The 1,770-nt window shown below is 42.0% G+C and overlaps 1 pseudogene; it reads left to right on the top strand.

Moving 5' to 3' along the window:
• The first annotated feature begins 203 nt into the window (after positions 1 to 203).
• Positions 204 to 1,070, top strand: LOC125106992 (60S ribosomal protein L6-like; annotated as a pseudogene).
• Positions 1,071 to 1,770: the final 700 nt, after the last annotated feature.

Here is a 1,770-nt window from a genome sequence, read left to right as displayed (position 1 = left end):
AAATTTCTTCCTGTTGCTACAACATGGCTTGAAGCAGATAGCCAGTTTTTAATTCTTAAAGTAGTTTATTTATATTTCTTACTTCTTGGGTTGGCTTCATCTTTTACTTCAATGATTTGGGGTGTCCTTGTCACATTCCTCATCCTAAAGGAAGATGTTTAATGTTAGAAATGGATGATGTTTGCTCTTTACCGTCTGGCAAGATGGCAGGTGAAAAGGCTGAGAAGCTGGATGCTAAGGAAAAGAAACCTGAAACCAAGAAGGCTGATCCTGGTGCCAAAGTTAAGAAGGGTAACATCAAGGCTAGAATGCGAAAGAAGAGGAAGCCCCACTACAGTTGAAACCCTGTCCTAGGTAGAGAAATGGGCAGCTCTTTCTGGGAGGCTCTGTATTCCAGAAAGGCTACATACAAGAGGGAGTATTCAGTAGCTAAATCCAGCTTTGAGAAGAAAAGGATAAGGTTCTTGCTACTGTCACAAAACCAGTTGGTGGTGACAAGAATGGTGGTACCCAAGTGGTTAAACCTCGCAAAATGCCTAGGTATTATCTGACTGAAGATGCGCCTTGAAAGCTGCTGAGCCACAGTAAAAAACCTTTCAAGCAGCATGAGAGAAAACTGTGAGCAAGTGTCACTCCTAGGATCATTTTGATCACCCTCACTGGGCGCCACAGAGGCAAGAAGGGGTTTCCCTGAAGCAACTGGGAAGTGGTTTGTTACTTTTGACTGGACCTCTGGCCCCCAATTAAGGTCCTCTGTGTAGAACACACCAGAAATTCGTCATTGCCACCTCCACCAAAATTGATAGCAGCAGTGTGAAAATCCCAAAACATCTCACTTTTGCTTGCTTCAAGAAGAAGCAGCTGCATAAACCTGGACACCAGAAAGGCGGGATCTGTGACTCAGAGAAAGAGAAATACAAGATTACAGAGCAGTGCAAGGTTGATCAGAAAGCTGTGAATTGGCAAATTCGGCCGACAGAGCTATTCGTCAGCTTCAGGGCTATCTGCATTCTGTGTTTTCTCTCAGAAACTGGTGTTCTAAATGTTTTACAAAGAACCTAATTAAATAACTGATCCATCAAAAAAAAAAAAAAAGAAAGAAAATGCATGATGTTTGCTGGAGGTTTATGGTAGATGCCCTTTATGAAGTTAAGGTGTACCATTTTATTATGGTTTGCTAAAAGTTATTTAAAATGACTTTTAAATTTGATCAAAAGGTTTTTTTTGGCAATTAATATTTTCTCTTTTAATATGGTAATTAGCCAAATAACGTTAACTTCTTCTCTTTTTTTGAGAGAGAGAGAGACTTATGCAGGAGCAGCGGGTTGGGGCAGATGAAAGGGAGAGAGAGAATCTTAAGCAGGCTCCACACTCAGCACAGAGCCCAATCCAGTGCTTGATCTCATGACTCTGAGATCACGACCTGAGGCAAAACCAAGACTGGACGCTTAAGTGACTGAGCCATCAAGGCGCCCCAATTTTCTAATTCTGAACAGTATACATCCCTAACCCTTGTATACTTGAAATAAAGTCCAATAAGGAGTTATCTCCCTTAATCACTCCTGAGTATACTCTAGTATTTTGATGAGGATATTTGTATTTACTTTTTTTTTTTCAAAGATTTTATCTATTCATTTGACACTCAGAGATCACAAGTAGGCAGAGAGGCAGGCAGAGAGAGAGAGGAAGGGAAGCAGGCTCCCCGCCGAGCAGAGAGCACGATGTAGGGCTCCATCCCAGGACCCTGGGATCATGACCTGAGCTGAAGGC

The sequence above is a fragment of the Lutra lutra genome, chromosome 8 (genome assembly GCF_902655055.1).
Source record: "Lutra lutra chromosome 8, mLutLut1.2, whole genome shotgun sequence".
In the NCBI taxonomy this organism is placed as follows: domain Eukaryota; kingdom Metazoa; phylum Chordata; class Mammalia; order Carnivora; family Mustelidae; genus Lutra; species Lutra lutra.
This window is presented reverse-complemented; position numbering and strand designations above follow the sequence as displayed.